Here is a 27,054-nt window from a genome sequence, read left to right as displayed (position 1 = left end):
CCAGTTAGCTTCTTATGTCTGCCCTTACAAGTGTGTCTGGCTGAACAGTCTGTGGTGCTGCACTGGTGTCCTGTATTTCCCTCTTGTGTGGGGGAAGGTTTTATGGAAGTGTTCCTCCTCCTGGAGTTCAGCAGCTGCTGCTGCTCTTCCAGCTGCTGCAGTGTTTGTTCCCCTATGCAGAGCTCTCTTGGTGTTAACTCTACACTTCTCTCTTTTGTCCCGTTGACAAACATGAATATCCACACTTGGTGCAGCTCACCTGAGCAGCTGCAGCAGCCTGCACTGAATAGAGCAACAAGGGAACTTTCAGTGCTGCTTTGTGACTGCTACTAAAAGGAGTTCAGGGTCCCTTCCCTGACATTCTTTGTCTACATCACTGAAGGAAAGAATATTCCAGATGAATATAAGGTAAAAGATTTGATGAACTCCCATTAAACGTGTGGGATCTCTGTTGTAATTAAATATTAGACTATGATGAGTGCATAATGATGATTCTGGCAATTCCCCTGTCAGAATGCATTTTTGTTCTTAAACTTAAATGCATGTGAGATGTCATGTCATGTTTGACCACCTGGACAGGACTAATTGACTCCGGAGAATAGTACTGGACACATGAAATTGAAGGGTAGTGTCACACTTACAGACTGATCCAAATGTAGCACCTTTCACTGCAGTTTATAGTCAATGCATTCCATATTTCCTTTTTTTTTACCTTAAGAGTTTTGGTAATTCTGCTTCCTCCAATTCCCTGTTCCTGAGGTGAGACAGGCAGCTGCCATTCTGCTGGTCTTATTCACCTGACTTGCTGCTGTCTGCCCGGCACCCATTAAGAGCTAATAATTTTTTTCTTGAATCTGTGCTTAGTAAAACAAGAGAGAAACAGCTCAGGATGTCTGGAAGCAGGGTCTTGCTAGGCATGGCTGCTGTCCTCTCTCTTTGGAGCTGCTTGCCTTGGACAGCTGTAGAGACCTTCTGTCTTGCTCCTATTGATAACACACCACCCTGGACTCAGTTCTTTGCCATTTAATGTCTCTATCTCAGGGTGTAGTGGTTTTTTAGGGCAAAATCATGGCCGGTGTACCACATGTCCATATGATCTTGTTTCAATTAATCTTTTGAAAGTGGTTTTTTTTTCAGTTTCTAGGTTTGAATGCTTTAGGAATGTACAACTGGAAAACAAGCTCCAGGTAACAATATCCTAAAATGTTGCATAACCTGATGTACTTCCAGAGATTTTTCTTGTGTCTTGGGTAATGTTCAGGTAATCTCTGTGAGAATGCCCACAATCCTTTAAACATATATCCCTTAAGAATCCTATTAAGCATAAAGGAAAGTTCCAAAAGAGCACAGCAGAAAAATATTAAGGAAGGCAGCATTCAGTCTGAATTATTACGAATTTTGTTTAATCTCACTTGTGCACAACTTGCCCTTCTCACTTGAATCTGTCACACTTGTAAACATAGCCTTTGTAGATTTTAGTTAGTTTTAATTGAAAGCCCAAACCAGTAGACTTCATACATTTTTAAAGATGTTCCTTAAAGAAATTGATTTTGTTTAATGACCTTTTTGTACTTCTGATAATGTAGCAAATATGAATCTCTGGTTTAAAGAAAGCCATTGTATGGGGTGGACTGAAAGAAAAGTATGTCATCAAAATGACCTATTTTCAGAAATCACTCGGCAGTTTCTCAGAATGAGAGATTTAACAAACCGAGGCCCAATTTTAAAATAACTATGTAAATGGAATAATTTCAATCTCTTCTGAGGACAGGTAAAACAAACTTCAGAGCATGCTACAAGGATCTGATATCCTCCCAGCCACCTAAAATAAATTACCTTTAGTCTCAATGGTAAAATCATGTAAATCAGCACGGTTTGCACAGCAATCAATCAGCAGTTCCCTTTTGCCAAGTGAAGTGGTCTATTTCTGCCACTGATGCATGGCTGATTGGCAAAAGCTGGGCTTTAGAGCAAGTGGGAAGATTAGGATCAGTAGAGACAACTGTTACCTACTTCAACTCTGAAAATATGTTAAAATCATTTTCAGGACCACAGGTACTTAGTTGCCTGTACTGTCCAGCTGTCCTTGGATAAAGGAGAACTTTTCTCTGGGGTTCACACTGACCTAGGCATCCCTGCAATTTCTCTCCTCTGTTGGTATGAGACATAGATAACTGTTCTTAGGCGCCATTTATTTGAAAGACTATGCTGAACGCTAGGCCAAAGTGAGATTATTCTCTAATAGGCCAAGTTTTGGGCTATTCAGAGAGAAAAAAAAAATACTTGATAACCAATTGGACACCTTGGAACATAGAAAATGACAGCGACAGGTGAAAGATATCAGATATTAACTGGGTATTTGGGGAAGGAGACAATTGGCTTTAACATCCATTAAAGCACTTAGAGTAATTTTTCTTAAAGGTAAAGCAAATAAATATAGGAAGACGATAAATTTGTAGCCTATAAAACATTATCCTTCATTCTTACCTGAGCACTGGACTATGCAGCAAAACCACAAGTTTGTACATGTGGGCGATAGCATAGCACACTTCAAAGAGATGATTAAGTGATGCCCAAACCCATTATCGTCACATGGTTGGTTGACATCGGGGCTGGTTTCAACATCTGACAGTGGTCTTGCATTTCCATGCATTGATCTGTTTGATGCTTGTACAAAATGCCTTTACATAAAATGGAAAGTTTCAGGGTACAGCAGGCTTCATGCTGAGAATTGCACATTGTTTTTTTCCACTGATTAAAGCACTTTGAGGATGTTTCAGTTCTTAAAGGGAGGGTGGAAAGGAGGGAAAACCAAACCAACAAGCACAAATTCTTGCCCCTTCCTGGTGAGGAACAAGATGAACCAGAAATAACAGGCAGGACAGCAAATGACAGCTTTTTCCAGCTGCTGTTCTTTCACATGGTTGACGTGTGAGGTTGTAGAATAGGCACATGTCCTGAGACCTTAGACTTGTGTTAGATTATACAATGAACAGCTTCTCAGCTACACATAGTGCAAGAGAGGTTTTGGGACTTTGATGTAAATAGTGATTTGAGTGGTTTTCCTTACACTCCAAGTGTGGCTGTGATGGAGTTAATTTTCTTTATAGTAGTTTGAACGGTTCTGTGTTTCAGATTTGTGACCAAAGCAATGCTGATAACACTGTTCTAGGTATTGCTGAACAGTGCACAATATCGAGGCCGCCTCTGCTTCTTACTCTGCCCTCCCTCCCCCCAGTGAAGAGACTGTGAGTGAGCAAGAGGCTGGGAGGAGACACAACCTTGTCTCCTATGTCTCTTTGACTCTCTTCATAAACATGTTCTCTCTCTTACATTTTTAAATTAATACCCTAACCTAGACAGAGATGAAGCTTATTACAAAATATCTGGCTAACAGAAAACTCATCTGCACATCTGTGACAATTTGAAACAGAGGCAACAACTTTTCAGGCCTACAGCCCCAATTACCGAAAGAGTATAAAGCATAATTTTGCTGTAATGCATAGGCTGATGCAGGAACTGGAAATTTTAGGGATCAATAAAGGTGAAGTGTCTTCTGGTGACTGCTGTTGCTCGGGTCAGGTCCTAGAAAGCAGGGAAGACTCAATTCCTGGATCAGCCAGTAACTGGTTGGTGTTTTGATTTTTTTTTTTTTTTAAAGTAGAACAGAATAGTTGACACTGAATAACATGTTGCAGTGTAGTTAAAAATGACTTTCATAAGTATTAACTGGACTTTCCTAATCTGGTGCAGTTACTAGGAAGTAGCCTCAGTTGTTCTGTGACACCTTAATGGACAGCAGATTTTTGAAAGGGGTATACTTCCTGTAACTATAAAACAATAATATGTTATAAATCTCTGTATAACCTCATTTTGGTTAATGGCCTCAAATTGTGCCAGGGAAGGTTTAGACTAAATATTAAGAAGCATTTCTTTACAGAACAGGTTGTTAGGGGTTGGAATGTGCTGCCCAGGGCAGGGATGGAGTCCCCATCCCTGGAGGGGTTTAAGAATCGGGTCAACATAGCACTGAGGGATCTGGTGGAGTTGGGAACAGTCAGTGTGAGGTTAATGGTTGAACTGGATGATCTTCAAGGTCTTTTCCAACCTTAACAGTTCTGTGATTTTCACTCTGAATAGGAATTTTGGGTGATCCAGTGCTTTTAGTATCAAAATATTAAGGCCACAAATCTCATGTGAGTCCCTGTAAGAGTGAAAAGGAGTGTGACATGTAGAAATAACCCCTACAGGACTCTATGCAAAGCTTATCTATTCAGCGTAAAGCCATGCAGAACTCACAAACTTTTCAGGAGTGCATGAAGTGTTTGTTTCTGTTATAAAACCTATAAAACTTCTAGTGTCTGATAGGGTTATAAAACATGTTGAAGTCCTGTGAAGCATGAGGCTCTATCACAGGTTCTAGGCATGGCAGATCTGTTCAGAGACCCAGTTCTCACGAGTCCTTTCCTCAGCTTTCTGTTGATCAGCACAGCTACATCCCAATTGCTGCTTCCATTTCTGGGCTTACTGGTACCCACAAATAGTAGCATCTTAGTTTAAAAACAAAAAAAAACAAAAAAAACCTTACAACAAAAAGCAAACTAAAACTGGGCCAGCTGTTTAGAAACTTCACTGTAATATTCCTAAGCATTCAAAGGCATTAGTCTGAGTTGCTATGTAATAAAAACCATTCTCTAGTCAAATGTGAGCAATGGCACTGCAAATAAACAATAAAGGAACTCTACAGTTATGAAGTTGATAGATATTTTGTGCTGTCCCATGCAGAAACAGTTAAGAAAAATGGTGGAGCTTACTGCTAATAAGATATAGTGCACTTAGTACATTCCAGTGTCCATATGTAGGTAGGTCAAAACCTTTGGAAATAAGTTTCAGAAGCCAGAACTGCTGTTTATGATACCCAAAGACAGCCCAAGAAACTTCAATAGGTAACTAGCTAGATTTAAATGCAGACTCTTGTTAAATAGTAAATGGAAAGGGGTTTGGACCTCTTTATTTTTATTTATGAGTTGTATCGATAAATTTGTAATGGAAATAGAGGAGATCAGCCATTATATTGTTGTACAATGACACTAATGAAATAAAATAGCTAGAGATTGGCAATTGTATGTCAGAACAGTTATTGGAGAAACAATTAGGTATAAAGTATACTATGGCAGATCCCCAGTTCTAGAATGCCTTGCTTAATCTCTTTGTCTTGAATATTGAAGACTTTGCTGGTGCTATTTCTGAGGAAAAACAAAAAAAAAAAAAAAGAGAAAAAAAATCTGATAAACAGGATTCATACAACAAGACTTAACTAAAAGTGGCTTCATTAATATATGCACAGATATGTCCCTCATGCAGATCTTTTTTTGAATGGTGTGAATGAATAGCAGAAAGTATCGCACCTAATTATTCCATGTTCAAGGTGATTCTTATGGCTCAAGAAAAAGTATAGATTAGTTTAAATATCAGGCTCCCTTTTAGTACAAGAAGTAGAAAGCTCAAATTCTGGTGTTTTATAAAGTATATTTTCGTATGTGTAAAATAGATTATTTCTATATGGATGAGAAAAAGAAAGGGGTAGACATCAATACTGTTTGATCAGTTATAGCTGGTGTGGTTTGCTTTATTTTTTCTTTGAAGTCTTTGCAATATGCTTTAGTCATGTTGAGGTATTGCAGGTTTGACCTCTTTCAATTTCTTATTTCATTGTAGCATCTTATTTTAAAGCCCGGATTCTACAGAGTAACAAGATTAGTCTTCTGCACTACAAGAGTGAGCTAAGAATGATTGAAGACAATCCTGGGATAGTTTGTAAGTGCTTTCTAGTTATGTCTTGGACAGCATTGCAAGTTGGAAGTATTTCTCTGTAAGACTAGGGCTACAATAACATGACATTCCTTCAGAGTTAGTGCAGGTATCTCTACAGAGTGCAGCGCTGTGCTGTGTTGACAGATTTATTCGCACCTTTGAACACACTTCATCTGAACTTGTTGATGCCTCTTTTTATGTTCCTGCGCAAAATAATCTTTAATGCTCAAAGGAGCAGGAGGCAAAAAAGCCGCATTTGTGGCCAGGCTATTCCTGGAAGTGGATGCAAATAGCAACTTTAGTGTGGTGTAACACAGTTGTGCTGCATGTTTTTGATACCTGCAGTGGCAGTGTCACCTGTGTGTGCATGGAGATCATCACACTATGTATGATGCCCTATAAATCACTGGCTCTTGCTGTACCCAAAGCCCCCTTGATTGCGATGAGGGGCCTACGGATTGTATGAGAGGCTGCCTCAGAGCCTATGCTGGTTGCAAAGCAGAGGGAGCTTCACAGAGGGAATGTAACATACTCTCCATTCGATGGTATTTTCTTCAAAGTTATTCAACTTGATCATGGATCAGCACAGCTCGACCCAAACTGGTTTTTGTTAGGTTCTTGGTACAAACCGCCTTTGTGTTGTGAGAACTCTTGAATAGTCATCCATCATGATTTTACAGCAGCTTACTTGGGAGGTGGTGGACGTGACATAGCAGTTAATTTTTTCATATATGGTAAATATAATTCTCCTAGCCCCCTTGCTGGGGTACGCTGGGGTAAACAAGATTTGTGCCTATGTTGCTCTCCTGTAATTACAAGCCAGATTTTTAGGAGCTTTGGCCAATGTATATTGCAATGAGGCTACTGTACCTTCTGTCTGAACGACTCTGGTAGAATGGGCTTGCATAGAATTTCCTGACAGACGTAATTATGTGTAATGTCATTCGTGCTGTTTACAGAACATAGCATGGGGTGATAGTTATTGCTTTTGAGAAGTGTGTAATTTTTTCTGAAGTAATTTTTAAATATGATTCATGTGGAAAATTGGCATTTGCAGGCTTTGTAGCTAGACTTCCAATCCCTAAGAGTCCTTCATTTGGTTGTATTTTTAAAATACATATTTTTAGATAGTAGCAGGAAAGGATCGTGAAGGGAAAACAAACAGAAACTAGTTTTTGAGAATAAGTGAGCCCAGCAAATGGTAAAATGGTTTGGGGTTGGTTTTGGTTGGGGTTTTTTTGGTTGGGTTTGTTTGGGTTTTTTTTCTTTATCTAAATCATCAAGGTTTTACATTGATTGCACTACTTTCTCTGGGTGCTTCCATTTAGCACAGAGGAGAGTTGTAGGCTTGCAGTGTTTTTAACTTCCCCTGTGACACCACTGACAACCTGATCACTCTCATGTGAATGTTTTGCTATCAGTCATCTCCTTCCATGCTCAGAAAAGAGATTAGATAAGAGATATTGAAGTACATAGGCGTCTCCTAGTGAAGACCTAGGGCCTGTAAGAGTTTTCCATGTGGCCACATCTGAGCCCAGTGCTTATGCTGAATCTGTGAGATGGAATCAGAATATTCTCATGTGACTCTGTCTCAGAAGACTTAAACTAACACAATTCCTTGCTATTCAAATAAACCTATGCATTCTACAGAACAAAACCATGTTCTTCAACAGAATCCAATATCTCATGAAAACTTCCATCCCAAAATCCATCCATATTTCATTCTTCTAATTCCAAGGATTTTATCCAATCTAAGGTGCGTAGCATTTGGTTAAAACAATCTAAACACACTTCGAAACTTGTGTAAAAAGGTTCAAAATGAGATCATATGAAAGGAGAATCATAATAAATATAAAGTCTAGGTTGGAGGACATCTATAGAGATTGTGTAGTCTAGCCCTCTCTGAAAAGCAGGGTCTTAGATTATTTAATCCAGAGCCCCATCAAGATGTGTCCTAAATATTTTCAGTGAGGGAGACTCCATTTCTTTGGGCAGACTGTTCCCAGGTCTAAGTTTCAGAACTGTCTCTGAGACAAATTGTGATACTGGCTTACAAAATCTGCAAGTAAACTGATTTTACATATTAATTTTCTCGTAGACTTCATTGATTCACATTGCCATACATGACATACAAAATCACAAAAATGCCTGTTATAAATATTATAGCCAAGATAATTTGTTTTAGATAGGACAAAGGTGCCAGATGTCCAGTCTCAACTCATTACTATTGATCTTGATTGATATAAAACTAATTTTTTGAACCAAGCTTTCCTATTTTAGAAGGCAGCAGTTAGAGAATGATCATTTGCTTAAGGATCTTGCTTGCTTGGGCCTTCATGAAACTTGGACAAAGAATAATCTTGTCTGATTTTATTTTTTTTCCCCCTGTCTGGTAGGAATATGTCTGTTCCTGAGGGACTAGCAGGAAGAGGAAGGGCATATTAAATGCTACAGCCTTGTTGCTGTTCTATTGTGATGCAGGATCTTCTGCTGATTACACATCTCTACTGCGGTTTTATCAGAGTACAGGTCTTCTGGTCTTCATATTAACTAACATTCCTCAGTCTTACTCCTGAGACTAGTGTCTTGGGAATGGTGTTCTCTTTACCAAAACAGGTTATTCTTTTAACCCTTGTCCTGCTGTTTCTTTTGGTGCATTGCCATTTATATTTCATTTGTACAAATCTGTCCTGGTTCAGCTAGGATAGGGTTAAGTTTCCCCAGCAGAGAGGAGGAAGGGATCTCCAGGCGGGTTATTCATACCATGATGACTGTCAGGTCTGGGCGTGGGAGCGCAGGATCTTTTTCCTTTGTGGCTTTGGTCGCAGGAAACACGGGGCGGTCCATAACCATTGCGGTATTTTTCTGTATATCTTTTGTATTGTTTCACTGTTATTGCTGTTTGTTGTTGTCATCACTGCTACTGTTGTTGTTCAGATTGTTTATCACACTGTTGTATTAAATTTCTTCTTATTTTAACCCGGAGTTTGCGCCTCACTGCCAGCCCGACCGGCTGAGGGTGGGGGAGGGTCAACAGCAACGTGGTCTCTGGTCCCAACAGGGCCTAAACCACCACAAAATCTTAATATTTCCATCACAAATCTCTCCAATTCAGACTTGCCCTAGCAATATGTCATGAAGATATTACGCACCCATGTTTCTTTGATTCATACATATATACATTAATAATAATGCTTATCAGCAGAAGACAGCAGTGCCAATGATTTACTGCCACTCTTACCTGTTTGGAACTGTCCACAAACCTCTTGGAAAAAATATTCAAATATTCTTGTTTCTGTTAGAAGAAATCAATTAAATGTGACTTGAGAGAAAAGTATTCTAATCCATACCTGCAATTACTGTCCAATTTGGAGAAGACGTTTTCTCTCCAATAAGCCATTTCTACCACAAGAAGTTATAGTAGAATTAGTCATGTTAAGATATTTTTACTTAGTCCCATAGTGCTATGAAACTGCTGCTGTTTCTGTCACTATGACATATAACTCCTTTCAAAATTTGCGTCAGCATAGTAATTATTTCTAACTCCTCTTCTGACAATTGATTAGAACAGGTTCTGAGGATAAAACAACGTTTTTAATTAGTTTGAACATTAGTTTGAATCCATAATGCTTGAAAATAGGAAGTGCTACTTGCTGTTATTAAACTAAGGAACGCTTCATCAAAGTCATCAAAAATATCATTGACTCAAAGAGTGGAAATTATCAAAGTGTAGGAGGTAGGTCACTTCTTGCCTTCTTGAAGAACAGACTAAGAGAACTATATTTTTATGGCTCTCAAAGTATTATGTGGCCTTTCAGCACAGCTAAATAAAAGACAATACAATCTTGTCTGTCACATGGGGAAACAGAACTTGTTTATTATTTTCTTTTTATAGAAAACACTATTAGCAAGCCAATTACATTAATCTACTGAAGTATGACACTGAATAAAATGTTTAACTACTTAATACGAAGGACCATATTCTGCTGAAAATTGCTGTCCTCACCTAGACGAACTTTCTGTGGAAGTCAGTGGGTGTCTGAATAAGTACTTTAATATGTAGGCTGGCGTATTCTGAATTAAAGTGTAAATACACTTAAGATCTAACACTAGTTGGCAGACTAGATGGCTTTTTGATACCTTTATTGGTGAGGGAGGAAACTGAAGGCATGAATGCTTCCCTGATAAATCATTGTATGTCATCTCTCGTCTGTAACTACCCTGTGCAAATTCCACCTGTAAAATACCTGCTTACACAGCTCAGTCAGCTTTATATACATGCTGAAGTGTTTCCTTGCTTCCACTGTTTCTGATGCAGGTCAGATTCCTTGACCTTGTACAAGGATTGTGTCAGATCCACACTGCTGAAACACTGAATTACTTGCTCCCCGTTTTTAAGAGTCTGGAAAAGAGCTTAAGTGGACTTCACATTTTTCTGTGCCTTGCTTAAAGAAACCCGCAGGCTGCTTCTTTAAATTAGCAAGTTAATGTAGAGAGAAGGAATACAAGATCCAGCAGTTCTCTGGGCTGGGTGCTTCTCAGTTCCTCCCTCAGTATGAGTTACAGCTAACTGAATGTGCAGAGGCAGCTTCATCTCGTCTCCATATGAACTGATGTTTCTTCAAAGCCACTTCGCCTTCATACCTAGTAAGAAGAGTGAATTAATTTCTGATCCTCTATTTTTGGAAAAGAATGCAAGCTGCCCCTGAATTTTCAATGTAGGTTGCACTGTTGACCAGTGGGTCAATAGAAATGCAAAAGCTAATTATTCCTGCTGGAGCTTAGTTTAAAAAAAAAAAACAAAACAAAACAAACACCGACATGGAGCTCCTGGCACACCTGAAGCTTGCAGTATAAACGTTCAGAAAGCGACAGCATTTCCTCCCCAGTGCTCATACTTCCCACCTCCCACCCTATTATCTATAGAAAAGGTTTGAAGTGAGTTATGTTGATTCAGTGGGTTACTGGGCTTTTTTTCCTGTGTTTTTCCAAGGCTTCTGTGCCTGAATTGGCTTGTACAGAGAAGTAGGAGAGAGCTTTTTCTGAGCAGAACAATCAGGAGTCTCCTGAAGACAGACATTATAAAGCTGGGGGAGGCTGGGCTACCCAGCCTTGTTCTACCCTCATTGCTGCTGCAGACATATTTTATATAAGGAGCACATGAGCTCCCAGGGACTCCACCTGCAGCTCATTGTCTTCTCTCTCCCTTCAACCTCAGCACAGGTTTTTGGGACCATGACTTTGATCTGAAGTTATGACTGCTCATATCCATCTACTGAAGAGAAATCTGACAGGTGTTATCTTATAGTAGAGCTGTAATAAAACTTGCTTTGAATACACTGCCACAGGACTTTACTTGCTGCTTACTGAAGGGTCACAAGGAGGCTTGTCTCAAGCAGGCTCTCCTGTTATCTGCACTCCCAGTTGTCTGGAGCCACGTGATATCCTCGCATATCTTTGTATAATCAAGGTTGTGTGGCATTTACTATTTTTATTTTGTCAACAAACTAAGACCAACCTTCACCTCCTCTCTGTGCATCCTGGGTCTCCACTGCATATTCTGTGCTTGTTCAGTCCCTGTGGGTAAAACAATTGCAGGAGGCACAGAAGAGGTGAAATTTCCTCTTATCTAAATTGTTTGCATGCATTAGTTTAAAGCCACCTGACCTCTGAGGTACCTCACTAGTAAACTCTTTTCTTTTACACCTCTTATTACCTCTTCACTGTTTCCTGGTTTTGAGCTAATTTTCTATCCTAAAGCTATTATTTTAACCTAGGTACCATAACTCTATGCCTTATTCAATTATCCTCAGTGTGGAACCTTATTACTCTTTGAAAATATGAGTGTATGAAACACTGCAGTTCCCTTGCTCCTGCTGCAGCAGTATTATCTCTTAAGAATGAAAGCAAGTTAGTTAAAGCAGGACGCTTACAGGTCCACACTGAGTATATAGAATTGAATTATTCACATAAAAGTCTTTGTAATATGTCCTTCAAAACATTTATTCACCTATCCCCCTTCTCCCTTAACTATACTAACCAGACTATAATTTGTTTGCCACAATACATTCTGTGGCTTTTTCCATTCGATAGCAGTTGTAGGTTTCCTGTTTTCCAATCCTCTGGAGTCTGTCCTGTGACTAGAAAACAAAGTTCTGTCTTCCTTGTCCTCTGGAAAGTTTGGAGCAAAATAATTGTTTAACAAATCTACCATCTTCATCCTTGTCGCCAATTCCCTACTATCACTTTTTAGTGGACCAATTTTCTCTTTTATGGTCTGTCAAGTGAGACTATATGTGAAAAGACCTTTATTTTATTTGAACATTGCCTGGCAATTTGGATGTTTGGTTTTATTAGTCTACACCTCTAACTGGAAAGAAACGTGCTGCCAGTTTAGCCTGGTAGCAAAAGTTAGTGATTTAAAGACATTAGGCATTTTATTGATTGCTCTGTGAGTGACAGTTCTTTCGAGTGCCACTCCAGTGCCTCAAAAGGAAGACCACATGCTTCTGTATTTTGGGATATGCAGATCCACATTTGAAGTTTGTGACACACCCCTGCTGTAACAAAGTGCTGATGCATATCCCACACTTCTCATGAAAATTCTCTGTTCTCTGCCAGACTGATATAAAGAGATGTTCTTCTGGGGTCCCTTCTTTGCCTTTTTGTAACACAGGAAGGGCTCTATAGAGCTGTGGGTGCAGAGCAGGTAAGCACCCCTATTCAGAGATTATGGAAGCTTGAAAAAAACAGAGAATACCAATTACTGTCTGTATCCGTCAAACTAAATAGGAAACTCAATTTACACTTCATAACACAATTCCTTCCACTGCAGTGAGAGGCAGTATAGACCCTGGCTTAGCTACTTCATCATATGTCTAACTGCAGCTCATTTATGTAAAGGTACTTGTAAGAGCAGCATATGTTAAATCCTACTGAACTCAACATAAGAGAACGCTTATTTCACCTAAGTCATACCTGTGTAATTGAATGCTTTCAAATAGAAAATCAGAAATCTCTCATTTCTTTTTAGTTTCCATATAAAACTGAAGATGTTTGCTTAAACTGAATGAGCCTGTAAAAAAATAAAAAAAATAAAACATCAGCTTTCATGTTCATTGATACAGTAGAATAAAGTTATAAACTCACTTTCAAGATCTTAACAAACATGGAACATATTATTGTGCATTTAGTAGAGGGGGCTTCTCTTTAGGATGATGCCTTAAAGCTTGTTTTGCTCTGTCCTATTTTAAGGAAGCTGTAACACCTTCCCTAGTCCTACTGGTGAAAGAGTGAGGAAGAGGAATCTGCAGTTCATACAGGGAAAAGTAAGCACTAGATCCTCAAGCAGAGACACTTTGGAAATTTCTTCAGGCTTCACAGTTGCCCTTCTGATACACATCTGCTTCCTGACAGATGCTTGTCTCAAAATCCCAAATCCTGCCAAAAATTTACATATTAAAAATAGGACTTGGACTGCTGCTTGACCAGACCAGGGTGTAATTCACGATGCATGTACTAAGTGTAAACTCAATCCAAAGAAGAGCTGATGTTTTTCTGTCAGAATAATTTTGTCAGAGAATGCTGATTTTCAGTAATATTAAAAACATTCTTAATAGCTCTGTCAAGATGATTAATAACAAAATCAGGTTTTTTAGGTATGGAAAAATTGTTTTGCTCTGACTTCTGTATAAAGTTATAATGTTGTATAATCATGCTAAATACAAAAACGTCCCAAATGATTAATGAATAGCAGGGCAAAATGCTTCCTCATGACACTTGCAGAGGCCTGCCATCCAGAGGGACCTCAAAAGTCTAGAGACCTGGATTAGCAAAAAACTCTTCAGTACAGCAAAAACAAGTGGGAAGTTCTGCACCTGACTGGGAGAGAATAACTATGTGCAACAGTGCAAGCGCCTGTGTGGATGGATCTGGAGGAGGAGAAGTTGCTGCATATTGCATGCTCTTGCTGCAGTCAGAGTTAAACACACAGGGGGCTATAATTGGCCAGGACATAGCCATGGGTTTGAGGGAAGAGACCGTTCCCTTCTCTCCAGCATATGAGTGTTGAAAGTACCAATCCTGGTTGTGCCTCTCTGCAGTACAAGAGACTAACAAACTGGAGACAGTTCAGTGAAGGGCTGCCAAGGTGGTGAAGAGGCTGGAGGATGTGGCACTGGGACTGTTTAGCCTGGAGAAAATAAGGTGTTTGAGGGGATCTTCAGCTACCTGTAGGAGTCTTTCTAGAGAATATGGAAGATGGGCTCTTGTCTGAGGTGCACATTGAAAGAACAATAGTCATTCATTGCAAATTGCTGCAAGGAAAATCATGGGTTATAAAAGAGAACTTTTACAATGACAGTGGTCAGACATGAACAAGTCATCAGGAGAGGCTTTGGAACTCTTCAGCACTTGGCTGGATAGGGCCCTGAGCAGCTTTACCTGACCTTGCAGTCAGCCTTACTTTGAGCAGAGAGTGGAATTAAATGACCTTTGGAAGTCATTTCCAATCTGAATTACTCTGTGAAAAATTGTTTTAAAATTTCATACAAAGCCTGACCAGAACTTTGGTACAATGGATATCTTTTCTGTTCTTCCAGAATGGGAAGAGATGGCGTTCTTGTTCTTCCAGAATGGGAAGATGGCGTTCCTGTTCTTCCAGAATGGGAAGAGATTATGAGTGAAAAAAAACCTTGGTTGCAAGACTCCTTCCATCCAAACTGTAGTGAGGTTGCTCCTGATTCAATTTTAAAATTGTCACAAATAAAAATGAGTTTAAATATGATAGTTCTACCTCTCTCTTAGTTCAAGCAAATAGGGTATGATCATATACCAGTGATAAATGAGGATCTTCCTCCCTTTTCACTCCCTGACATGCTAAACAAAGAACAGCAACATGTGTTCTACAGTGGAACTCCAATTTGTTAATCATGTTTCCTAGGGCAGCGCTCACAGACCACGAAAGATAGCAACTACACTGTGCTAAGTGTTCTGCCAGCACATTGTGTTGTTTTCTTTTACACTGCAGAACATATAATTTTTTTTTAATCACTAGACATATGGAGTTCTACAATACAAAAGCTAAAAGAAAAAGATTGTGCTGGGCCCAAGAAGTGAGTTTGAACACCCAGTGAGGTTTTTTTACAGTTTATTCAAAACTAAACTTAATCTTAGTCATGAATATGTTCATGAAAAATCTTAACATTCATTTTAAATCCATGTGTATTCACAGAAAAATTAATAACTGAGTATTGGAATTAGGAATCTCCATTTAATGGCTTGCATTTGGTCAGTTATGTAATTTAAAAGGTATTACTTTCGGATCCTGCTTGAATGCTTAACACAACTTACATCACTGATAGTGTGTATTACAATCAGCTGTACAGTGTGCTTTAAAAGTTGCACTAGTTCTACAAGTTAATTTAGAAGGTTGCGGCGTACATTGCAGCATATGTATTTGGTTTTAATAGAGAAGGCTGAAAGTATATACATGACCAAAATTATTTACTGAAGCAATTTGAGAATACTTTTAATGAAGTATAGATAAGAGAATTCTTCATACCGCTTAGAGAATTCATAAATAGGGGAAAATATTATGAATGAATCCCTTGACTTTCCTAGAGATAAGAATATAAGCACAGATCAGCCCTCATTTCTTTTTCCTTTTAGACCAATATTCTGTCTGTGGCTAGGGTGGAGGTGTGCTTCAGAGGAGCATGCTGAAGTATAATGCATTTGGTTGTTTAACTGGCAAGGAAGAAAGGGCCCCTGATAGTTACTTAAGGAAATCCAAGTGAATTTTAATTCATTTTACCAAGAAAATGTTCTATTAGCTGTTACTTATTAATCTTATTAAAGTGGAAACCAATGCTAAAAAAAAAAACAAACAAACCTTCAAGAAAAAGGAATACCACTGGTGTTGAGAGTGCTGATAAATGGTGGAATAAGAAAGATTACACCGTTGCAGATTTAGGCTTGATGGAAGTCCTTGCCAATGGCTGTTTCAGTGGAGTGCAAGAGACAGAAGACAGAATGCAATCTAACCTCGAATTGAGGGGAGGGATTATAAAGTGTGTATTTCATAAAAATGAACAAGGTGATACAACAGTAATTGTCAGAGATGGGCAGAATCCCAGGAGAGACAGTAGGGCGGAGCTAGAAATGAGTTATTAAATCACACTCACTTCTTAAACAGAAGAGAATGAGAGATTAAACAGAAAAAAATAGGTAAGGAAACAGATAAGAGACATCTTAAAGATGGGAACAAATAAGAGAGAAAGGGGGAAGAGAGCAGCGGAGAAATATTTGTTGCGGGGGAAAGGAGTGTTATAGGACAGAAATGGGAAAGAGAGGTAAAAGAGGGTAAAGGAAAAGATAGTTTCATCACTTTTCTGTATAGGGAGGGAAATGAACAGAAAAAGTAACCAGAAATGCAAAAAGGATTCAGCAGCTAGGATTCAGTTAAGTTGAACAAATTGCAGACATTTGCTCAGAAAGATGTTTTTTTATAATGGAGTAAGTCAGCCTATTTATGGGATTTCCTCAAACACTGCAGCATATCATGAATAGAGAAGATGATTTGGCAACAGAGAGTGTTGCTGAAAAAACTGAACTGGTGCTACTCTTGTCATCAGCAAATGCCAAAGCTTGGGGAGATTGAACAGCTCTCTTCACAAAAGAAAGAGCATGGAAAGCAGATGCCAGCTCATCAATGCAGCTGAGCTGGAGTCAGCAGGGTTAGATTGATGGGCAGAAGGGTAGGGTAAAAAGAGGGGCTTGCTGAATAGTGGCAGAAGGAGGTGGTCAATGAAAGAATTTAGCAAGCAGCAAAGACCAACAGATGAACATTGGAAGACTTACAAAAAAAAACTGCAGTGGAGCTTTTGGGGCACTGAATGACAGAACATAAATTCTTGTCCTACCTAGACGCACCTCCATTTTACTGTTTGTCACATGGCCTGTACATACTATACTGGTTAGGATCTTGTACAAGATCTTCACTGCTCCCGTAGTTAGAAACTTAATTCACAAAAAAACCTAGCTCACAGCCATTTGTTCTTTTGCCAGTACTAGCCTTCGGTTTCAAGTCACTCTGGCTTAAATACTTCTCATTCTCTTCTATAAAACAGAGTGTCTATATCCCTAGTGGATGTTTTTGCTCCCTCAAACACTAATAAAAATGTGAACACAGCTGACCAGAACTGTATATCTCATCAGGTCTTTCTATTGCCTTTTGTAGAGTGCTAGGAACTGCCTCTGGCAGTGTCTGTCTTTTCCACAGCTGCCTGACAATGGTTTATTCTCATCCTATGATTAAACCACGTACCCTGGCTGAAGCAGGGCTCAAGACTGAATGAAGGTGGGGGGAAAAAAGGCATAGCTATCTGAGGTGGAAGGCTCATCATCAAGGAGACTAAAGTTTTATTCCAGAGATGCTGCTCCTTGCTGCAGTGCTGTCATGATTAACTTGCTGATGAAAAAGCCCTACACCATGAATTGTGATGCCAGATGCTTTGTCTGGAAGACCCTGGGCTGTGGTAAATCACACAGACCTTCTAGATGAAGTCTGAAGTAGGCCACATCCAGCCTGGGCACCTGCTGATCTGGACAACATCCCAGGAAGACTTGGTCTGCTGCTTGGTCTGCAACTGAAGGTTTCACTGAGGGATATGCACTGCTTTGCCCTTAGACCTTACACAGCCAAAGTCACCTGGTATATGTTTATACTTACTGGCATAAAGATGCTCAGCCAAGTTTGTTATTAGAAAATCATACAGCTGGAGACTGTTCCCTTCCAGGATATCAGGATTTGTCTTTTGTTTCAGATCTATACAACACAAAAAGTCAGCAAAGAAACACAATACTGTATCTCTAGATCCAGCCTGGTCTTTTAAGTATTCTAGGTTGTTATCAAGAGTACATTTATTTTTTTTTTACAGATTACATTCTTCAATTTGTTAAAATTCATATCACCTTCACTGATTTTTCAACTTGAAGAGCTAGCAGCACTATGAAGTCTGTGAGGAAACCTAACAATAGATTTTTGGTCCAGAAGCTCTCTTAGCAATGGAAAAATTTGGGCAGAACTTCCCAGTAACTGAGATCTTGCATCCATTTATTCCTCTCGTGGCACAGATTCATTCTTTCTCAGCTGCAGGTGGAAAGCCATTGAAACATGCTGAGCACTGAGGAATCTGAAAAAGATGTCCTGTTAAAAACAATGACAAAAGAGCCTGCCCTCAAAGTTTTATGTCAGGACAAGATTTTAGGACTTCAGTTATTGGCATGTGCTCTGTGTTCGCCAAGCAGATGGGATCAATAAAGCCTTCTAAATGTATACCTACCTCACTTTTATAACTGTACTTCTAGATTTAGGGTTTTATATATACCTATGTATATTTGAGTACCAACAATCTTGAATTTGTTGCTACTAGCTTCATTAAGAAGAGGTACTGCTTGGACACTGAGAGAAGTGAAATTTTAAAAAAATAAAATAAACCCTAGGACTTTTATAAAAGCTTAGACAGGCAGTAACCGCTGACAAAATACTTGGCACACCAATTCTCTGAGTTATAATAAATCCAGTTCAGGAGTTGCAAATGTCTATTTTCCTAAATCAGGTGTTTGTGCCAAGGCTTGCAGTTATCAGCCCACAAGTGAAATAATTGTGGGTTTCTGTGCTTTGAAGGTGTTGCTCACCTGGGACTCACTGGCAGGTAGGAGCAGGGTAATACAGCCCCAAGAGGCAGGGAGTATCAAGAGGACGAGGAAGAACTTCAAGGAAGTGAAGAGGAGGATTAAATAAAACAAGGTGAGGAATAGAAAAAAAAAAAAAAAAAAAATATCCAGGGAGGTGAAAAATGCAAGTGTTACCAGAGCTGGGAAATAAACAGTGCTGGTAGAGCAGGTGGGAGAGTACATTTGCATTCAGACTGGGTGATGGTTCATTCCCCTGGGAGCTAATGGGAACTGCATGTCTGTGCCAGGGGAATTTCCGGGATATTTGTTTTTCTTCCTGTGTTGGAATGATAATTCAAGCTAGAGCATCTTTTCAGTGTCACAAAAAGCTTTGTTGTGAAAATGCCAGTGTATCAGATTGAGGGAAGATACTTGCATTAAAGGCAGTTAGATAATAACCTGCGGTGTGCTGCATTGCTGCAGTCTCGTTTGAGCTGCAGCTAGGACACGCTCCCTGTCCTGTCTGATACACTCAAGTCCCCAACAGGACCTCCAGGGCTGCATGCGGCCCACCTTGAGAAAGGACCTCAGTGCATCAGAGAAATGCAGTCTGGGCTCCTGAGTCCCTGTTGGGCTCCATAAAAATATATGCCGACCCGCCCACCTTACATTAAAAATAATAATGGATTTATTGCCTTGTGTTTGGAAATTTGCAGACATGCTTTATCTGGATTTTCTTTTTTCTTTTGCACTCTTTAGCACAGTTGTGTTTGGTTTCGCCATTGCACTTACTCTTCCCTGATATTAACGGCATTTGTCTTTTTTATTTCTGTACCTTTCACATCTTTCTGCTTCTTGTGCTGAGCCTCATTTGCACTGTTTCTCTCCCACCTTAACTTTCATCATCTCTTTTTTTCTGAATTCCACTGTCCTTCACAATCTCTTTTTCTTCCCATTGTGGTCCATCTCTGGTTTCTTTCCCTCCCATATGTATGCCAAGGCATTTCAACACAGAAGGCTTTATTCAAGCAAAATTTTAATGTTAGTGTTCTTAATGTCTACTATGTCTGTCTACATGGGAAGTTGGTGCTCTGTGAGTTCACACCCTAAGTTAACAATAAATTTACAGCACAGAAACAAGCCTTAGGCTCCTTAACATCCAGATAGTTTTCAAAATGTTGTGCATACCACTTTCTGGTTTATAGTCTTACAGTTTAAAAAAAATGCACATGTAGTAAATCATCTTTTTATTTCTGGAATATTCAAATTTTTTAAAGTTCTGTGAAAGTAGACAATTTCTGAAACTTTGATTTATTTTTTTAAAATAAATTATTTATGAAAATTCTTGTCTGTCTTAAAGATCAATGCAAAATATACATGTTGAATTTTTCCATCCTTTCACAAAATTACTTGAAGTTCTTAGCACATGTTCATATTCTTCAGCTAACTGAGAACGTATGATGAGGGAGAGCCAGAAGATGCTTAAATCCACAGGAGACAAATTGCTCCTAAAAAAATGCGGTAAGCAATGAGACTCAGACATGTACAGATTCCCTTTTTTACCAGATGTACAGCTTGGTTTGTAGTGAGAGCTGTTATATAAACTGCACATGCCAGCTGTGTTTTGCACCCATGTTTTTAGATTGCTGTGTAAGAATGGCTGTTTTGAATGCAGTTGTCATTTTTCCTTTTGGAAAAGCCCTTCTGCATAGCCCTAGTGTATGTAATGTAATGTACTGTGCCCACTATAGAAATCTGAATTAAGAGGTTTCATGAAACAGCCTTCTTCCACGTCTGCCCTTGGCACTGTTCTTCTGTAGCAGACCGAATCCCAAAGCCTGAACTAGCCTTTGAACCTCAAAGTTAAGGTCAATGTCTCAATTTGAAACTAGTGATCTGTCTCAGACCTTCAATTCTGTAGGATAGAAAGTTATTAGATATCACTTTAACTCTTGCAAAGAGCTTCAGCAAAAATAGGAACACGGCCTAGACATATTGCTTATCCTTACCTTAAACTGGTCCTTCTTCCCTGCTGTCCACTTCGGTTCCTTCACAGATTGTTCCTACCATTTAAATGTACATCCTTGCCTGGCAAACTCCTTGATCATTTTTGTGGCAGTTAGTTAGAGATCATGATAAAGTATGCAGTCCCTGGACCATCACTACCTTTAAATTATTCATAATTGCCAGTATTCTAATTGGTTTAGATTTATGGGCTATTGCTCCATTTGTTTACTTCTATAAAGATTTTTTGTCAGTGTGTACTGTGCTTGGCAAACATGCTTTCCTCCTGGATTTATACGTAGTGTAGTCACAGTTAGAAAATTATAATTTCAGTGAGGCTTTATGTAGTCTAAATCTCAAACTCAACACCAGTGTTGATATTAATTTTCTTCTGATTTGTGTCTAAACATGCTTGGTTTTTAGTTGTCAGTCAGTTCATTTTTCCTTTTCATTTCTTAAGAAAGAAGATGCACTCTCCTGGGCCTAAATCTCCAAGACAACATTTTTTTAATGTTTATTCACATAGTTATTTTCATTGTGTGTTTGGAAAAGAGATGCTGTGATTTGCCTGGGTATGTTAATAAATTTGGATCAATGTCCAACCCAAGGGCTCAAAATGAGACTTGTAGCTCTTAAAGCCTTGGGCATCTTGTGTAATTCAAGTGCTAGTGTGCTTAATGAAATCTTAAAAGGGAAGTTAAAAATAAGATCTCTTTGTTTGGTGTTTTTCTCTTTAGCAGTTTTACACCACTATTAGAAGCATTGGTTACCTATTCCACAGTAAAGCTTGAGTTAATTTTTATGTATTTGTAGGAAGATATAAAAAGTAATCCATCTAACTATAATAAAATATTATATAATATACTGGTTGTAAAATGCATAATTCTGGTTACTTATATTAGGCAACACCCAGAACTTCAAAAGCAACTTACTGCTGAACATAAAACTGTGTATTTATGGACCTAAATATCCATATAAAGTCAGATAACTACAACTTATATCACAGTTTGCAGGACTTAGCTGTCAATATATACCAGTGGTAAGTTCACACAGGGTGTACATTTCCTCATACTTCACATGTGTCTGGGACCAAGTCTTAAAAATCACAAAATTCAGCCTGGCAGGGGCCTGAAGCATCATTCCACCCAACTTCTCACTCAAAGCAGAGTCAATGCTGATTTCAGGCTGGCTTTCTCAGAACTTTGTGCAGCTGGGTCTTGAAAACCTCCAAGGAAGAGACTACGACATCTCTGTGCAACCTGCTCCAATGCTCAGCTGTCTTTCAGTGATTTTTTCCCCCTTTTATCTAGTTGAAACTTCCCTTGTTTCAGTTCAGGTTCATTGTTTCCCGGCATCCCACAGTGCACCACTGTAAAGATCTTGGCTCTGCCATCTTAATCTCCCTGCAGGCGATGGGAGGCTGCTGTCAGGTCTCCCCAGAAAAGCACCACTTCCCCAGTTTCTGCTCCCAGGGCATGTGATTCAGCCCCCTGACTGTCTTTGAAGTCAGCACTTGCACCAGCTTATCAATGTCCTTCTGCTACTGGGGAGCATGTATGAATCAAGAATTTCTAAAAGAACTTGATTATTTCCACTACCGGTAGCTCCCTTTCTTGAACTCTGTCTCTAGGCATAAAGTCCTAAGAGATCCTGAAGACCAATACAAAGAGAATTGAGAATCTCAGCTTTAAGTATATCTGCTGTCATGAAATCACCTGCCCCATTGAACAATAAATCCATATTTTCCTTGTGTAGTCTGCCATTATAATAGTGATAGAAATGCTTCTTGTTGCCCTTGTTTCTCACTGGTTTCAATTCTAGATGAACTTTGGTTTTTCTAATACCATCCCAGCATGACTAGGATATTCCTCTACATTTCTTTGCTTCCTGTCCTTGATTCCAACTCCTGTATATAGTCAGTTTACACTGGATGGACCTCTCTTACGCTGGGAAGAGATTGTCCTAAGAGACCTGTCAGTTCACTTGAGCTCATGTGTCCTAATGAGCTGTCTTTCACAAGATCCTACTTAACAAGTTTCTTCATACATATTACTGGTTTTCACCCTTAAATTAATCTGTGGGATTTTTAAGCCTCGTCATTAGTAGACTGCCTTGTCTGATTCCCCTAAAGACTATTCAGATTTATTCCTTTTCATCCAAATTGTTTCTTGTCCCCCTCAGTGCATGGCATTATCTGATAAGTATACATCAAGTCTTAAAAACCTTGTCACTTCTTCCATCAGCTCAGGGGACAGTTTTCTCCTAAGATTCTTATTTTACTTATTTTTTTGAAAGAGTATTTCTCTTTCATTGTATGGCTTAATAATGGAAGATGGCAAATTCTCTTTTGTAATCTCTTTCTCTTGTAATCTCTCTTTCTGAAGAAACTCGTTGCAGTCACAGCTGAAGGTTCAGGATGAGAAAATATAACTAAAAAAAGAAAAACTAATCTAACTCAACTGATTAGAATGCATATTTGTCATGCTTAAAAGAAAAGATTCCTTCCTGGTGAAGGATTATAAAGGTAATGTTAAAAGAAATAAATTAGCTCTGGCAATATGGATGTATTACTCAAGCCTGCTGTTAGTTTATAATATTTCAGCATGATGATTTTATGTGTGTTTTGTTTATACAAATTGTTGATTTCTTCCCTTGTGCCTGCCTCCTCCCCGGTTCCTTCTGAGCATATGCCAACATTCTATGTCTTTTCTCTGTTCTCAAAGAAAAAAAAACAAAAACAAAAAAAAACCCACAAAAACACCTTTTCATGCTCTTATCAAAGTCTGAACAGAAATAAGAAGTGTTTGTTTCAGTCAGTCTTACCCTAATGGTTAGGGTATAATAGCTGCATGTTTCAGCAGTCCTATCCAAGAACAGCTTCAGATGATTGAGATACTTTTAAGTATTGCAGCGGCAATGTTTAAAACAACAATATTTTTGAAAATTTATAGTTGGTTTGGAACTTTTTAATCTCAAACTGTACTCCATTTTTTCATGCTACCAGCAGCACAACTGAGGAAACACATTAAAAATTAGTGAGACATGTTGACCAAGAGTTAGATAAAGGGTGACTTCATGGAGAACTGTGACTTTCAGAAAAATAAACTGACCTTTATGAAATTATATTCTGTGGATTTAGAGAGCAACTCATATTTCTGTAGCCAAAACAGTGACAGCACACAAATGACTTTTTTTCCTGGGTAGACACATTGGTGCTTAGTACTGTTTTCTTCATGCTAGTTTGCTTTGCTTGAAGTTCTTTTAATGCTTGTTTGCCTGGCTAATGATGTAGGTTACTCAGGTGAAGTTCTTATGATTATTTTCTGGTCTGGAAACACCTAGCTCCCTTCCTGATAGGTGAGTATAGGAGCAGCTGTCATCTTGGTTATGGGTAAAAACTTCTTTCCCAACGCAGTGTGTAAGTGTAAAGTAATGGGTGACTACTACTAAAGCTGAGCTAGCATCAACACTGTTAATGCAGTGACGTAGGGTGGCATGGGTAAAGGAAGCACTGTACGGTTTGGATTGTTATGATCCAGCTGTTTCCAACTCAAAGTGAATACAGGAATGTACAGAAAAGCACACATGTAATCCAGTGACAGTAAGTATGCAAAGCATACTGGACAATACGCTAACCCATTTTTGGCTGTATGAGAAAACTGTTCCAGGCCCAAGATGCAGCCAATTACAGTGTTCCTCATTTTTTATGAAGAGCATGTGAAGCCTTTTTAGATGAACTTTATTTATTTTTCTCTTCGTGAACCATCCCTTTTATTTTCATAGCTGATCAGAAAATTTGGTTCTTTTTCACACTTTCACAGTGAACTGGACAACATTTTTTTGTTCACGAGATATGACATTAAAATAATGACATTTTATTGCACTTACAGTAAGAAATAGGATTTAAGTGCTCACCCAGAAGTCGTATGTAGTCCCTGTTCCATCAAAACAGATCTGGATGACCATTTTGTTAAACATTAATACTATTCCTATTCCCACAGCCTGACTATTAGGGAACTACACTGGCATTTAATAGCTATAGCATCTTTTTTTAAAATTCCAGATTAGAAATATAAAATCAACAGGAAAAGTTCTGATGCTCAGCCCAAATTGCTTTGTCTATTGACAATGACAAACATATTGCTTTGCTGTAAGTCAATTCCTAAAATACAGTCTGTGGTAACTGAAAAAACCTTTATGTAAAAGAACCCTGTGGGATAAAGGTCTTCCAAAGTTTTCTATAGGTACTGCTGTTTAGTTGTGTCTATCCAATATTATTCTGACAGTACACTTGGTTCCGTTATCTAGAACAAGCTGTTTCAAACTGAATACAATACCAGGCTGTCCTATGTATAACATGTTTATAAATGGGTCTGAGCCTCAGTTACACTGTTTCAGCCCACCATGCCTGTACACATTCTTGAATTTACATGAGAGCCATAAACCATGTGGCATCAACAATCCTACTGCTTGGCCACTCATTTCCTGCAGAAAAGCAACGCATCGAAGCTGTATCCCCCAGGATGCCCGTCCTTTATGTGCTTGCTGACTGCAGCTGCCCCACACCTAGACCTCCGTGGTGCAGGGCACAAACTGCATGGCTCACAAACAGGTATCTAGCAAGTCCTTGATAAGCCCTAAACTCTTGAAACTCGCTGCTACTAAACTGCTTAGATGCACCTGTAAAATGTGTTGCATTAAAGGGGAGAAAGCACTTGAGGCTTTACAGCCAGTGCTATTTTTCTTTTAAACCTGTTAAATGAGACCACGATACCCTACTGGCAGCTGAGGATGTCTGGCTTCTGGGCTAGAGCTCTGTCTTTCTCCCTGCCTAAAAGCATCATGCTCACAAACTTGAGGGATGAGCAGAAAATGTATGATCTCTAGCAAACCTTTTGGCGATCGACACTAAGTACCAGAGTGAAACGTGTCCAGTCTTTCCCTCAGCCATATACAGAAATTCCCCAGTGTGAGGACTTGGATATTCTTTTGGAAGTAGTTTGCAGAGCTCTCACCCGACATTACATACATCTTCAGACTTCATGACCCACGTTACGATTTAGCAGAGTAAACAAATTTCATATACATCTACAGATATTTTGAGTAGAAAAGGTCGAGCAAGCATGTTATGGAGCTAATTTATTACAATGTTATTAAGGTAGTTAAAGATGAAACAATATGGTGATCAAATTACAATCCATTGTCTTTAATTTGATCACTGTATCAAGTTTTAATTCTTTGCTAAGGGAAGCTACTTGATGCAGGCAAAATGCCTGTTCCTGTCACAGTAACAAAAGAGCTTTCCCAAAGCCTTAATTTAGGCTGAAGGTTGGTTTATACAGTAAATCAGGCTTTCAACTGAATCACTCTTTATTGAAAGAGACTTTGTGGAAGTGAGACTTCTACAAACGCACACAAGAATTTGTTGGCTCTTAAGATAGAATAACAAAAGGTAAAGTTGTCACTTCAGTGAAACAAGAGTAAAAATAGTTTGAAGTGCTTCTGCTTGATTACTCAGGATCTTTAATTTAGGTAGCTGTTGGCAGGCCTTCAAGTCATGAGTCAGCACCTCTAAATTCAAAAATGTGGATCCATCACAGTTTTCTTGCTGATGATGCCAAATTTTCTTCTTATGTTCAGAAAGACTAGGGCAGGGAAATGCAGAGGGTTTTAGAGGTGAATAGCAGGAGAGAGCAAGTTCATTTTCTTCTATATTGCTTTGTTCTTGTGGGAATGACTTCTCACTGTCCCCAGCTCATAAACAGTTGTTGTGGCTTCTAGGCTAACTGGGTGAATCCAAGACTCCAGAATAGTCACTACAGTCAAATACCTTTGGGGGAAAAGTTAATGTCAGTGTGGGGAGCCTCACCGCTGAATAAACTAGACTATAGATAAGACTAAAACTTTTAAAAATAAGTGTGGTAGGGTTGACTTTGGCTGGATGCCAGGTGTCCACCAAGCTGCTCTGTCACTCCCCTCCTCAGCTAGACAGCAGAGAAAATAGAACAAAAGGCTTGTGGATCAAAATAAGGACAGGGAGAGATCATCCAGCAATTACCATCATGGGCAAAACAGACTTGACTCAAAAATTAATTTAATTTATTACCAATCAAATCAGAGTAGGGTAATGAGAAAATGAAAACAAATTTTAAAACACCTTCCCCCCACTCATCCCTTCTTCCTGGGCTCAACTTCACTCCCACTTTCTCTACCTCCTCCCTCTCCCAAGAGGAGCAGGGGAATAGGAAATGGGGGTTACAGTCAGTTCCTCGCCCATTGTTCCTGCTGCTCCTGCCTCCTCACCCTCATTAGCTTATGTGGAGTTCCTCCCACGGGAGACAGTTCTCCACGATCTCCTTGCCCTGGGCTGCAGCTGTTGAGGACCTGCCCCAGCGTGGGTCCGTGCCCCGGGGTGCAGCCCCTCAGGCACAGCCTGCTCCAGCGTGGGTGCCCCCCGGGGCCACAAGGCCTGACAGAAACCTGCCCCAGCGCGGGCTCCTCTCTCCGCGGGGCCGCAGCTCCTGCCAGGAGCCTGCTCCAGCGCTGTCTCTTATACAC

Source organism: Athene cunicularia, assembly GCF_003259725.1.
Source record: "Athene cunicularia isolate RWA chromosome 2 unlocalized genomic scaffold, athCun1 chr2_part2, whole genome shotgun sequence".
NCBI lineage: Eukaryota > Metazoa > Chordata > Aves > Strigiformes > Strigidae > Athene > Athene cunicularia.
This window is presented reverse-complemented; position numbering follows the sequence as displayed.